Here is a 14,839-nt window from a genome sequence, read left to right as displayed (position 1 = left end):
CACAATATTTATATTTTGCAAACAAAATTACATAGAAGTTACCTTCTCATTTTGCAGCAAGATACAGTAACTTCAAGTGATGTTTTAATAATTTGGGAGTTGTACCACTACGATTTAACAGAAGGACAACTTTTAGTTTCACATTAACTCGTTTTTATTAAATTGCTATAATAGTTGATGCTTGCAGTTTTTTGAAACTAACATAGTTAAACTGCAGTAGTCAATAAAATGGAAAGTAAGATTATTGACTTGCTAAAATTCACGAAAAGAAAGACACTGTATTCACTTTGCATACAGTTTATAGATGCTATTAACTGAAGATCCTAAATACTAGGTATGTAAAATAATACTACAAAGTTTATAGCAAGAATGACAGACTACCGCTGTATGCGTTTTGACCATAAACTCATTAGTAATGTAGTTAAAACCTCATTAGTAACCTGTTAAAAATTTGAGATAAATGCAAATATAGTTGAAAAGAGCAAATTTCAAAAATAATACCAACTGGTACTGGTACTAACTTCAGAGAGCGCTGAAAAAGTAAAACATTAGCTAATTTGATAACAGGCCAACGCAAAGAAGTTTGAATGCAAACAAAGAGTTTCTAAAGAGGAAAGTGTAGCAGTAATATAAATGTAACGAGGTTATAAAGCTGCAGCACTTATTAGTTCACAGTAGTTGCATCTGTTTAGACTGTTCTACATATACATTTGGTAAATAGGCATAAAGCATTCAGCTACAATTGTAGTTCTTAGAAGTAATGATGATGCAAAAAACAGTCTTTATATAAATTGACAAACGACATTTTATTAACAAGTACTTTGATTCTATGTGTGTAACATCAACTGATATGTTTTAGGAGAATTAATAATACTACGGCAAGGTTTTAAAAATTGTAGCATTAAGTACTGAAATTCCAAAAACGATAATTCAATTGGCTTGCCAGATATTTGTTTTTTTATCATTAAAAGCTTTTACAAATTATATAGACGAAATACAAGTAAGTTTAATATGTGTATTAGTAAATTTTAAACAAATTTTTCATGTTTACATTTTGTTTTGTAAGTTAAATGTTTTCAACCAATTAATTAAAAATGTATTTTGTTGAAATTATTTCAAAAGACTTGAGTCTGCTGTTGTGAGCCTGTGTAATATTTTTAAACATTTTTGGTTTGAGTTTTGATTTATTATACCAAAACAACATTGTTTGAATACTTTCAAATTACTATTCAATACTCGATTTATTCATACATTTTATTTGCAAAACATAGTATCGAAAGTATATACCTTTCATTCCGCTAAATAATTTAGTTCTGTCATAATGTTAGAATAATAATAAATGATGATTTTACCAAATATGGCAGTTTTCATCAATTTAGTAGTTATACTAAAGACCTGGTAAGGAGTTGTTATACTGTGGTGTATTTTATCAGGATGTTTCATAGCTTCTGTTGTTGTCAGGTTTCAACTCTTTTGCAGAATCACATGGTACTAAGCATAAGTTTTAGGGTGCAGTAAGAGAAGTTACCGGAGGTTGTATCAGATAATTGCTAGTAATTCTAGAGAAATGCTATGAGGCATGATTAACACCTCATAGATGCAACCTTCCAAGGAGGGAAAACTCTAACTGGAAAAAACTGGGTAATCTGTTATTGAAATAGATTGCAGCTGAGTACATGCTTGAACTGAATCAGTGTTTTTGCATTACACAGAAAAATACATGTGCATGTAGAGAGCTCCAAGTCAAGTCATGTTTATGAAAATCTTTAACAAGTTCACATTAAATTAGTTTAAAAAAATTCATTTTTATCATGTTGCAGTTCAGATCCCAATAGGACCCTGAAGGATAAGCTAGATTAATTTGGCTTTAGAATTGTTAAAATACATCATATGTAGATTTGATACTAAGCAAAATGGCTATAGTACAATGCAACCACAAATGGTTTTTCTATTGTCTGTTTGGGTAATAGGGTTTGTGCATTTAAGGTATATTATAATCCATTTACCATAAAGATAATGTTCAAGTAAAATGTTTAGACTACCAGTTAGTATCGCTACGGCTCAGTAGTCCACATCAGACAGCTCTTAGCTTTAGGAATCAGGGTTGTATATTAGAAGACACAACATCACTGTTCAGGCTTGTCGACACATTTGGTTTTTGCTTGCCTACTTGCTATCATTTTCCATGTGATTTTATTTGCGTGTTTTATGCAAAATTTTGTGTCAACACTATGTACATAACCATAATCTGCAAATGGAGCGTTTAATTTCTGTTTTTTTTTTGCATATCTGGCTAGTTGATGTTCTAAACCAGTTAATCACAGATGTCACTAAAATAATAGACATGGGCTTACATGTGATTCTTGATAGACTACAAAAGTAAGCTGAGCCTAATGAATAAACAACAGTCGCTTCAAGTAAGGACTGCTTGGGAGATACCTAAGGAAGGCTAAGGGTTGGCTACGCTACAACAGGACCTGATCAGAAATGCCATAGCATTAGAGATCAGGCCCTACAGTAAGCTAGCCCGGAACCTAGACTAGCCTAGATAGTGTCTCAGAGAGCAGGCTGTGTTAGCGTTCCAAGTGAGCCTGAGATTGGGGCAACCAGCCGTGGCCTGATCAGACCACTAGGTGTGTCAGGCAGGCCGACGAGGGGAAGGCCCTGAGTTCAGGCTGCACCGGCTTGTTAGGATAGTAAGGCTGGCTCAGCTACCGGGCCAAGCCATTACAATATATATATATGTATATATATATATATATATACATATATATATATATATATATATATTTTATATATATTTTATATATATATATTTTATATATATATATTTTTTATATATTTTATATATATATATATATATTAATCTGTGTCTAAGTGTAGTCCTGTTATAGCAATGATAATAATTACCATCTAGCTTCAGGGCTCATAGCCTCACTAGCTGAATGCCTGGCATTGCAGGGGTAATAAAACAACTTATAAACAGTTGCAGATAATGGACTGTAATTGTAATGTAGTAGGTAATGTAGTGTTTATAAGCAGTTCTATTACCCTTGCAACGCAGGGCATTCACCTAGTAATAAATGAAGCGTTGTGCATGTCTTGACAATGTTCTAATGAACTGGAATGTTTTGCAGAGATAAATTAATCATATTAGCAATGAGCATATTAGTCTTATTAGCAATGAACAAGATGAATGTTTGAAATATGTGACATATTATCTGAAAACCTACCTCAAAGAAGAATAATGGCTAATTTTGTGAATACTTTTTACAGAAGCAGCGGACCATTTTAACCTTAGCTCAAGTGTTGTTTTTGTAGGCCCAAATTTATTTTGGCTTAGTTTAACTTTAACTTAAGTGACCTCATAACACCTTTCAGAGTTACATGTATATGGTTTCATTTGATACCATGCCTTCAAAGTTTGCTCCATAATCAAATTAAGGGCAAGTCAGTTAATGTCAACTCATGCATACCTTAGATGTTTAGATTTGTCACTCTGTAGCTTTTAAATGAAGTAGACGTATTGAAAGTGATTGTTAAGTATCCCTACCATAACTTTGCTAGTAGATGAACTAGGAAGCCTCATACTAAGTCATACACTGTGAAAAGAAGAAAAGCGATGAGACATGATCAAAGTCAACTAGCATTTGCAATGATTGGTGAAACATGTTTATTCATATAGAAGAGCAATAAAGGTGAAAAATTCAAACAGCAAGCAGTAAGCGCTGTAAAATAGTCAGCTTGTCTGAGGTTGGGTGAACAAAATCCTCCATAACATGACAAAAGCAATCACAAAGATTCTGTTATAAATTCTGCTGATGTTCCAAACTTTAGCTGCGGGTAACAACATCTGTAAGGGCAAAAGCTTACAAAGATGTTTGAAGTCAAAGATAGTCATTGACTCCGCCCAATGCACTCGTGCAACTGCATCAAGCTTCGAAAATATGAATTCTAACTGTTTACATGTTTCAAAAAACAAATAAGTCTGGTAAATCTAAAATTTTACTGTGCAATCATCGGTGGAGTTGTAGGAAGTTGCAGCTATGTGATTGCAGCCAATTTCATGTGCAACTAAAATTGATAGTAGTTGCTGCAGTGTAAACACACCATAAGACATTTCCACTGTAAGCCTATTGAGTGATGTCATAGCGAAGAGGCAAACTGGTAAACATGACTAAAATAGTAAACTTTTGATTGATTACTGTTCATGCAGTCATAGAGCTTACTCCATGAATAATACCTACTTTGGGACAGCCATAGCATTGCTCAATGAGCGAATGATGGAGATGCGATGCACATGAGACTGGTGGGTTTAAATATACCATAGTCATCTATTTTGGCAGCACAACTAAATGTCTGGCCAGGTGTTTAGTTGTTAAATGTTGACTTGCAACCAAATTCACATTACAGTTATTTGATATGAAAAGATTCACCATGTTTTACTCTGTTGTGTTGTAGGTGCAAAAGATGTGGAAATGTGATTACAAGCTCTTAAAAGCTCAAAAACGAACATAAAATCGCAGCCCCACGAGACCGCCGTAGTTTGGATTCCCTTTCCAAAACGGCTCAAACGTGATGTAGTTGTGAGAGATGGATTCTGTTTACACTTTCATGCAATCTTATTCGTCAAAATGTTTTCACAAATATACTTCACGCATTCAATCAAACTATGTCTATTGTTCTTACGCGTCAGTTTTATCATCATTGTAATGCTGTCACTTTTAGCACTGATATCTTATAACTTATCGCAAAAGTTCATTAAATATTTTAACCTTACCCCGAAGGAGTACATATCATTGTCTGATAATCATGACGAGCCTGTTGGTCACCTTTGATGATCGAAAAGCGCTGCAAAATTTATTTGCGAAGTGTTGGGTCACATTATCAGATTATGACTTGCCAATTAGACCAGGCCGAAGCAAAACTGTAAAGTAGTGAGCATCTATATTTGATATGCGGTCTTTGGTAAAACCCAAAGTGTTTGTCATAAACTAATACTACGATAAGTTTTATATTGAGCTTTGTATTGGCCTTTCAATTCGCGTGAGAACATTTGTGACAAGACAATAACCAAACTTCATGGTTACGTCATCGAAATAAAGTGTTTCTAAGCTATGGCGGCTTTTCGTTTTTGAGCTTTTAAGAGCTTGTAATCCCTTTTCACATATTTTGCACCTACAACATAACAGAGTAAGACAAGGTGAATCTTTTAATACCAAATAACTGTAATGTGAATTTTATTGCAAGCCAACCTTTGACACAGCTGCAACTATAATGGAAGACAGCTTCAAAACAGTGCCATTATATGTTGTAGCCACAATAAGTATCAAAATGATTAATAAAAATTTGTGTGTATTTCTATTTTCAGAATGGCTGTAACATATATGCAACATTCCAAAACATTATGGTTAGGATGATGGCCCATGCGCCGCACGGTGAGATGGCATAGATAATCAACGCAAAGATAGTCAACGGACTGAGCTCGTGTTAGCAGTCAGACATCCTCAGCCTGTGTAACAGTCCTTGACAGTGAGACCGTCTACTGTAGTGCTATTTGAAGGATGTGATTAATTCGCTCATCTCTTAGAGCTCAACTAGAGAAGAGTTCAACATGCTAGAGAATTAACAGACAATAGCTGCGTTTCCATGACGCTCATAATTTGCAAACTGAGCCAATCCACAAGTTATCTGCGTCATAGAAACGGCATAAATCCGCAAGCTAAGCGAGTTTTGCGATCTACAAAACATTATCGAATCCATTGTTCTTGCCAATTATGGAAACGGCACTAGTGTTATTAATGTGCATTAGAATATCGATGACAATCACATTAAAAACATTTTCACGATTCAGTCGTTTTTATTTCCATTTCAGCAGTCTCAATGTGCCAACCTTCCGAATCATTGCTGCTAAGCTTAGCGGGGACAAGACTGCTTGGCTATTTATCCGAGTCATTAATTAGGCTAGTACTTGACCTATGAGGTCAAGCCTGGTGTTAAATCCACATCAGCAAGTGTTTATTGAAACGCTCGATTGCAGAGTACAGTGTGTACATAGCACAATGCTTAATTATTCATATTCTCTGATTGTAACGCGCAGTCACTCGTACTAATTCCTCATTGAAGTTGAGAGCACTTTTGCAGGATTTTATTACATTCAATTTACTCTTTTCTACATTTCAAGTGAACTTAGGTACAATACACCAACATTTTACTCAATCGAGGCCTGCATTTGTTTCACCTATGTTGTCATTTAAGTTCCTTCTATTTTATTGTTTGCATGCAAAACTTTAGCACAGAATAGAAAACCATTTTAATATTTAACAATGCTCTTTAAAACACAAACAAAATTATTATTAATGAAGTATCCTTATTCAGCTTTAGTCTTGCTTCATGCAATGAAAACAACTTCTCTACAAGATATCACTGTTTTCTGCAACAATGCTTTATTCAGTTGCAGAATTAAAAAAAAACTTTAGATAGGTTATTTTAAAATCTAAGCAAAAATCTTTAGCTGTTTTATGGTTATAAAATACCTGCAAATTTTCCAAATGTATAAAAGGAAACCTTATTGCAAATATCGTTCACAATAAACGAGCTGCTCTGTTTAAAGATCGGTCTATTGTTAGGGCAATGTTAAAAGGACTATAACTATGTTTCCATGGTGCGCAGTACTGCGATGCAGCCCCCTCCGAAGTCGAAGGGATTGACACGTTACCATGCTGCGCAGCGGTTTTCAGCAAATTAGCCAGAGAAGAGACATTGTATAAATCGAATCGCCTGATGGAGAAATTGAATCGATCATGGATACCGAACATCAGAAAAGGTCTTTTTATGCTTCTGTCATCATTATACTTTTATTTACAATAAACAATCACAATGTTTTACAAAACTTAACACAATTTTTGCAAAGTAATATATTTTTAATAAGAATTTTTTAAGCAATATATTATTTAAACGTTATTTAGGACGTGCCTCCTGTTTCTCGAAAGGTGTTGGCATCGATAACAAAGTCTGGGAAAGTAATCACCTCATCCTTGTGAGCGCAGACCATAATTAAATATAGGTGAAAGAAAATCAGATTAGAAAAAAACAAGATTAGCAGGATAGCTTTTGTACTATTTCATGGCCCTCGAAGAATCCGTTTTCATGGCATGGGAGATATGTGCAGCCACTGCGCAGTTGCTGTTTCCTTGTTGCAAATTTGCACAGACTTCGCACTGATCAGTGCGCAGTGATTTCAGTGCGAAGACGCCGTTTCCATGATTCGGAAAGGGCGCAACTCCGAAGCACTGCCCATCATGGGAAAATAGTGTATGTCAAAAACCCTCCTAAGAAGGTTGAACTGGCTAATTTTGAGCACCTAATATTACTGCTGCAATATTTGGGTAGCCCTTTTGCTAGATTAATTAAACGCTCATGCTCTAATATTGTTCGATTCATTTTGGTTCAGTTAATGTTTGTTCCAGCTGTCTCAAGCCATTTTTAGTCCTAATAGTCAAAATAGTCCTATAAAACCACGGGTACGCTGTAAGCCTCATAAGGACACAACAGAGAGCATTTAAATCCAAATTGCTGATTACAGCTGATGTCTGATCAGAACTTTGTAGGATAAAAATAAACTAACTTGAATTGCATAAAATTTGCAAAGTTCTCACAATTGTATTCACATAGTTAAACAGCTGCAAAATGGCTGAAGACTGTTTTGCCATAGATATGTTGGAGATTATATTCATGACCAGGGGAGTGTCCTACTACATGACTGACCCTGACACTATATTGAACTCATAAGTGATGTTACCACTTATACCCCATACAGAGTGAAGTAGCAGGGATAGCTCAATATGTATGTGTGCCTGTGTGTGTTGGTCTGCGTACTGCTACTCATGTTTAATTCTCAGCTTGACCTTTGGTGTATTTTAAATGCCAATGCGCTGGCTGAAGCTCACTACCCTTTCTTGAAGGTGACATTTACGAGCCTATTAGCTATAGGAGACTGGGCAATGCAAAGCCGTGATGTCCTACATAAATAGCCGCATGATTTGTGACAGAAGGGCAATGCTTTGTTCACTTGCAGCTGGTCAGGCAAGTGAGTCATCATTGTTTACACTGAAAGAATCAAGAGACATTTTTGTTGCTACATGTGATTCGATATAACTACTAAAGCACACAAAATATTTGTTTCAAATTTTAGATACAACGCTTATACACTATGTATTTCCTACCCTGCAAATTTATAAACATAAAGTTGAATATTTCATATAAAAAGTGCGAGTCAAAGTGTATATTGATGCACATGTATTCCAAAAGATATTGCAAAATTATCAATGTTGCCATATGCTATGGGCTAACATGTCAGATAGCTAGGTGTACAAACTGATTTCAAATGCATACACACTGGTACATCGTACGCTGATTGCAGTCTGCCATGAATATAAATGTTGGGTCTTGGGTGTTATGCAAACAGCATCAGCAAACTCGTAGAAAACATACGACAAATGGTACACTTTTCTAGACATACTGTGAAAGGCTACACATGACAACCAGTCGGCTGAGCCTTGATCTGAGATTTCCTTGTTAGCTGCTACCTTTGTAGCCTCCTGATGAATTATAATCCTGAAATATCTGGAGGTGATATTTTAACTAACGTTGCGCTGTGCAGTGGAACGAGCATGGAAATCCCTGATGCAAATTGCTTTGTAAAACCGATGAAAGAGTTTTAGTGACCACCAGCTTGTGTATGTCTGCAGTGATTACTTGTAAGTCGACACCCTGCCGTATGCTCAGTTCTGAGCCTAGACATATCTTTGTGATGACAGGATGAGGTGTAAACAGACCACCTCTATCTTTTACACTGATTAGTATCGCATCATCCCCTGATGCGTAAACCTGGACAGGAGGCTATAAAGCTGGTGCAGTCATTGCAGTTGAGTTTTAAGCTCTGTACCTCATAACCTGCTAAATAAATATCATATGCTAATATTATTATAAAAAGCATATGTACCAACCATAAAATAAATTTAACTACATATCGCTGATCTGCTGCAGTATTATTTCAAAACACTATGCTTTCTGTATATCTGCTTTATACACTAACAATAAGTGAAAGTAGCTAATACCAAAAGACATTTATATACCCAAATTATGCGCCACAATATGAGCAGTCATGCAGTTTAGCATATGCAACAAGGCTGCAATGTGTGCCAGATATTTTGTTTTGTAGAAAACCTGGATATATTGGTCATATTTACCTACCGATGCACTCCACTATGTTCGAGCCAGACCTTGACAGTTCGATTTCCAGCTGTTCGCTTGATTCCAAATCATCATGGAAGTCATCGTCACCTTCTACATGACTCTTTCTTGGTTTAGATGAGAGAAGTAGGGGCAGGAGCCATCTGTGTCATTAAAATCAAGTTTTAATTGCATAACACAATTGCAAAGAATGCTATTTTTAATAAATTTCGGTAGGTCTCAGGATCTTTTCATGAGTGACATCGGAATACTGTGCCAAAATTTTCCAAACCAGCCATTGTACCTACCACTTAGATTTAATAGCAATTAATTTTAAAAATATTATTAAATTCACATAAAAGCTTGGCATCCATAAAGCTAGTTGCCGTATGACATTAAATAATAATCAGCATTTAGGTGGCTGAATGGCATGTAGTAGAGTCGCAAGTGGTGATAAGTGAGCATGCTAGTCACAGTAAATGTAAATAACATGGGCTAGTTAAGTTGAATCAAAAAGCACTAGAAACAGTATTGCTGTTTTTCTAGCAAAAAAGCCATTTTAAAGCTGATCCAAAAAATAGGTGCGAGCTTAGCAACAGGGGTAGTTACCATTTTTAGAACACATTCTCCTATTCTGTAAAATATTTGATTGTTAATGTGTTTGCTTGCAGATTTCGATGCCATCTACCAAGTCCAGCATACTAATAAGTTAAGACGAAGAATCATAGTGCTATACTTTTAAAATTATAAAATAAAACACATTTGTCTACCTTTGGGTTGTTATGTATAGAGTTCCATTATAACATGTTTTATAGAGAAAACAAATAAAGCAATTGAGGATTTCAGGCCTATGCCAACAATAATAAGTCTGACAAATATACTAATGCTCAGCAAACCAAGCCAATCAATGATTAACCAGATTTTTGAGAATACAATAGAAACACTCATGAAGAGATCTGCCATCTTACAATATTCAGTTATGAGATACACAGTTTTACAAGCAACTTGTGTGGAGTATAGTATGGAAGTTAGTGATGTACTTGCGGTTATTATACAATGTATATAGTTAAAATCAATACACTCAGATTTTCAACAGTTTTGCTGGAAACAATTTGCTGTTAGAAAGTTGCTGGCAGCAAAATCACAAACTACTATCTACAACCACCACAAACATGCTGCTTCAGTAATGAACTTGTCAATTGAATAGTTGACTGATGACATAGAAATTGTAATGACCCTCTGTTTAAAGGATTATTAACTATAAGTGCTGGATTGGTGGTTCAAGTAGTTGGTTTATGATTTGCGAATTTATAAAGGACTGTATTTTAGGTGTAGATTTAATGTCAAGAATTAGACTGGTTTGTTTTAGTTAAAAAACTTTAAAACAGAATATATTTATTAAAAATTCAAACTTTCAATTGCAAAAACATAAAATATATGAAGGCTAATCAAGTCAATGGCCGATGCTCATTGCGCAAGTCTAAAAATATAAAGAGTGATACAAGAGCAGAGTGATACGTAGAGCGTGAGTAAAATATGGAGTTCGAATTGTTTCTGATCTACACAGGCTTATATATGTTTGCCTAATCAGTCAGGCAATCGTCACATCCGTAGATCACAGACGATTGGGCGCTGCAAAGCTTCCTAGGCAGTAAGGCTAGCAAGTAGCCTGGGCATGGCTCTCGTGGGGATTGGGAGAGAGAGCCTGAGACACATCGCAACACGCGGAGAAGACAACTCTAAAAGCCGACTTCTGAAGTCGCTAATATCACAATCGTTATTTCCGAAGGAGTATCATGTGACGGTCTTATTTATGATCTACGCGAGTATTATGTATTATTTTTAATCTGAATTGGCAGCAAACAAATGCTGGTTAGTAAGTATGAAATGTTGGTTGCATAATAAATCAATAACGACAGTTATATTATTTCATATGTTCAATTCATTATGTTTTGATTTAATTATAATAAAAAATTGAATCAATTGAATAAAAAAAATTCACAATAACAATACAAACATAGCAAACGAATAGCAATAGAACAACAAAAACGAATTGCACGCTGCTAGTAAAGAAAAGTTTATCTAGTAAAAAGTAATCTCAGTTTTATTTTACTCACGAGTATTATTATTCGCGACAGTTATTATGAACAACTCGGATCTACCACTGCAAAACGGTGCCATCTGAAAGCAAATACTCTTTCCGAAGCCAGTAGGAAGAACTATAAATTGGTCAAAACCTGCGATAATATGTTGTAAAGCTTGAGACTGTTTTGGTCTCAGTGTGACTATGCCTAGCTTTGATAGTAACTTTTGAATCGCTTCATTTTTATCAGTATAGGAAATGAAACTGCTAACGTGAAAACGCAAGAGAATAGTGGCCTATGGTTCCTATCGTTTTATTATCAAACGAGGTATTTCGTAACCACCCAGCCTATCAAAAAAATAGCGCTTTTTACTAGATCAAGTCACGTTACCGTGACAATAGGCTTTTAAACGCGCCACATCTAATACATCGTGAGATACGAATCTAACGACACGCTTCCATTAGTATCAGTCTGAGCGTCATATGTAACATATGTCGCTCGTTTTGCAGAAGTTATCTTACCTTTTTTTCGCTATGTGTCCCAGGCTCTCTCTCCATATCCACCACGAGAGCCATGCCCCGGCTAGCTAGCAAGAGTCCAGAAAGCTGTTTCCTAATCACATCAGAAATGGTTAAATAAAAGGGGATGAGTGGTTATGTAAGAGGTGTATAATACTCTTAAGACAGGATGCATAAATACTAATATAGAAGTTGAATAGCATGATGAGTTCCTTTGTTTCACAATGACAAGTATTCATGGGGTGTGTAACTAAAGATTACAAATGCTGGTCGCTTTACAAAATGGCACCACAATGCACGATTATATTAGCTCAAAATTCAAAGGCAGACACTACCACTGAAGCTGCAATAAATTGTGATTACAAGCTCTTGAAAGCTCAAAAACGAAAAGCCGCCGTAAATTGGAATCTGTTTATTTCTCTGACGTAGTTCTGACAGTTTGGTTATTGTCTTGTTACGTGATGTTCTCATGTGAATTGAAAGGCCAATAAAAAGCTCCATATAAAACTTATCGTAGCACTAGTTTATGACAAACACTTCGGGTTTTACCGAAGACCCCATATCAAATATAGATGCTCGCTACTTTCAATTTTGTTTTGGCTAGATCTAATCGTCAAGTCGTAATCTGATCATGTGACCCAATACTTCGCAAATAATTTTTGCAGCAATTTTCGAATATCACATGTGACCAACAGGCTCGTCATGATTATCAGACAATGATATGTTTGCCTTCGAACTAAGGATAGAAAGTTTAACGACTTTTTACGGTAAGTTATAATAAATCAGAGCTAAAAGTGACTGCATTACAATGACGATAAAATAGTTGCGTAAGAACAATAGACCTAGTTTTATTGAATGTGTGAAATATATTTGTGAAAATATTTCGACGAATGAGGTTGCATGAAAGTGTAAACAGAAACCATCCTGTAACAACTACGTCCCATTTGAGCCGCTTTGGAAAGAGAATTCAAACTACGGTGGTCTCATGTGGCTGCGATTAACTGTTGGTTTTTTTAGCTTTTAAAAGCTTTTAATCACATTCCCATATAATTTGCACCTACAACACAACAGAATAAGACATGGTGAATCTTTTGATATCGAATAACTGTAATGTGAATTTTGTTGCAAGTCAACCTTTAACAATAGGTCATATATAACAATCTTATTTTTTGTTCATGAAATTACGAGAACACCTATTGTAGGTTTTGGTAAACAGTGTTAAATAATACAGTGTGATATTCACTGTTCTTTTGAAACCTTTGGCTCAGTTTTTGTCGTTGCTTGTCACAGTAGATATTACAAATAATTAACAAAACAATGAAGTGTTCAGTTATTGTTATTAGCTTGCTTATATGACATTGTCAATTTACTAAACAAATCTTCCTTTTGCAATTACAAAATAGTTTGCGCCCATCTGGGGCATTGGTCAGTAATGACACAAGAAACAACCATCGTAACCGAGCCAGTCAACTTGCAGAAAATTCTCACATAGATGATTTATACAGCTTGAAGGCAATTACACGGCTATATCAAACAGTCAGTTCACATACCCGTTGAAATGATTGTTGTATTGTCAGATTTGCTCTTTACAAAATAAGAAAAAGGGGGATGCACCTTCAAAAAAATTTCCAAACTTTTATGCAATCTTGTTGTTGAATTTAACTCGAAGAGAGATTATCTCATTTATATCAAATTGTAAAAATCACAATTAGATAAATTACAGAAATTAAAAATTACAGTTACTACATGGTCATGTCATAATAATTAGTCTACATTTATCTGCTAGAATAGACCATGGATCCGCATAAAGTTACTTCCCCTTGGCAATGCTTAAATAATTTTGGCAAAGGTAAATTTTCTTAGAATTGTGTAACATATTAGCAGACAAATCACTGAAAATTATGTTTTTTTGCAAGGAATGTTAGAAGTGAAAAGGTTGCTTTGCTTGTTGTCTGATGGATTATTTTTGGACTCAACAAAGTTTCATGCTGTAAATAAAAAATGTTTATTGAGTCTTGACTGACAACTTGCAACTTCGTTTTTCTTTTCAGTCAGTACAATAAATAGTTGTGTAACATAAACATGATGTACTGCTCACACAAAAAATCACCTCAAAATCTCTTTCTCATAAAAGAGTCTTCAACTTATTTACTATGTAATTCATTTTAGGTTGAACATAATTAATTTGTATCAACAAAAGCCATTCAAACAGCTGCTCACAAAATGGGTCAGGCCAAACAAGGCAAGTCTTCGTCAGATGCGATGAAATTCGTATGCTCTCTACGAGCGCGTTTAAGAGCTTTTGTGCTTATAGATGTTGGGAATCATCCGCAATTAACGTTTCACATGAAATGAATACAAATGCTATATATATATAATACTTATGAGAATCCTTTACTGTCAGTTTCACATGAGCAAACACTACAATAGTCTCCATACTAAGCATTTGAACCAAGAAAATTTGAATCCATTCACTTGTAGCTACAAAAAGAGAACCAAACCACATAATATAAAAAAGCTCCAGTGAGGGGCTTCCGTCTGATTTAAATTGTCTGTAAGCCCCACAGAGGGGCTTATAGTAGTGCATGAGTTAAATCGGTCACCACAAGGCAAATATGGTATTCATTATTCGATATCAAGTTGATTTCAACCCTTCGGGCACCATTTTTGCAGGTCTGCGAGTGTGCAGTGGCTTTGTGTAAGGCAGTTTTGTAACTGATCAACAATTTGAGGTTTCTTACCAAATAGCGTCAAATCACGTCCATTAGTAGTGAATAAATCACTCGGCAATATTTATTCAGAACTCTTTTAGCAGTTTTAACACAAAATCATGAGTATAGGCAGCGGTAACCACATCGGTAGTTTCAGAAAAAATCACCAACTTGTCTGAATCTCCAACAGGTATTCGGCGTTAAGTATGACTCGCTTGGTCTTCCATAACCGTGGTTTTACGATGTTTTTTCAGTTTACGTCTATTAAATCTTTACAAAGAGATTAAACGCG

General features: G+C 35.3%; 1 long non-coding RNA gene across 1 annotated transcript; it reads right to left on the bottom strand.

The window, feature by feature from the left end:
- Positions 1-8,209: 8,209 nt before the first annotated feature.
- LOC137398725 (uncharacterized) lies at positions 8,210-14,762 on the bottom strand. Its single transcript, XR_010979006.1, has 4 exons — positions 14,578-14,762; positions 11,840-11,930; positions 9,256-9,398; positions 8,210-8,958 (listed from the first exon to the last, which is right to left on the bottom strand). It is a non-coding gene; the product is annotated as an uncharacterized lncRNA (long non-coding RNA).
- Positions 14,763-14,839: the final 77 nt, after the last annotated feature.

The sequence above is a fragment of the Watersipora subatra genome, chromosome 6 (genome assembly GCF_963576615.1).
Source record: "Watersipora subatra chromosome 6, tzWatSuba1.1, whole genome shotgun sequence".
Lineage (NCBI taxonomy): Eukaryota > Metazoa > Bryozoa > Gymnolaemata > Cheilostomatida > Watersiporidae > Watersipora > Watersipora subatra.
This window is presented reverse-complemented; position numbering and strand designations above follow the sequence as displayed.